Below are 627 nucleotides of genomic sequence, written 5' to 3'. Positions count from 1 at the left end.
CAGCAGGACCCAGCGCATCCATCCCTGACAAGTCAAGGTCAAACTCTGCCCAAACTGATAGGCTGGGAAGAAAAAAAGGGGGGGGGAGGGGGGCATACTTCTAACCCTAAAATAAACTCTCTTTTGTTAGCATGTGCTGCCCACCTCTCCTACCAAAATAAAGATTCACTAATCCACTCTGGTTAGTGCAACTGCTGGTGTTGCACTGAGGTCCACACAGGCAACACTCCCTGTGCCCCAAGCAGTGAAGCTGTTGAGTACACAAGCTCATTAGCCTAACCCCTCCAAAAGCAGCAGAGAAAGTTCTGGGCATCTTCCAAACCAGTTAAAATACTTTCTGAGGTTTGTTCAGCCAAGTTTCACCTTCTCCCTTACCAAAAGGAACAGGCTTTGCTGCAACCTGGCGTTTCCAGCATTGAAATGGATGTCAGAGATGCAAGAGGCAGAAAGCAGTCGGTTCCTTTTCGTCACTGGGTCAAACTGAGTTATCGGGAGGGATGAGCCGGCACCGAGGAGGAGAAGGGCAGAGCTGCTAAACACTCTCAGTGCAAAACCTCTGCAACAAAAGTGTTCGCAGCAGATACCTTTGGCTTGGGAAGGCAGGAGGACGCCAAAAGCCCCTCCAGC

At 50.4% G+C, this 627-nt stretch overlaps 1 protein-coding gene across 2 annotated transcripts in view; it reads right to left on the bottom strand.

Annotated features, from left to right (window-relative positions):
* LOC104531108 (phosphoribosyl pyrophosphate synthase-associated protein 1) overlaps positions 1-627 on the bottom strand; it is a 27770-nt gene that overhangs the window by 26869 nt on the left and 274 nt on the right. The window lies entirely within an intron of this gene.

This window comes from Antrostomus carolinensis, unplaced genomic scaffold, assembly GCF_000700745.2.
Source record: "Antrostomus carolinensis isolate BGI_N321 unplaced genomic scaffold, ASM70074v2 scaffold21089, whole genome shotgun sequence".
Lineage (NCBI taxonomy): Eukaryota > Metazoa > Chordata > Aves > Caprimulgiformes > Caprimulgidae > Antrostomus > Antrostomus carolinensis.
The sequence above is the reverse complement of the archived record's forward strand: the minus strand, read 5'-3'. Positions and strand labels throughout refer to the sequence as shown.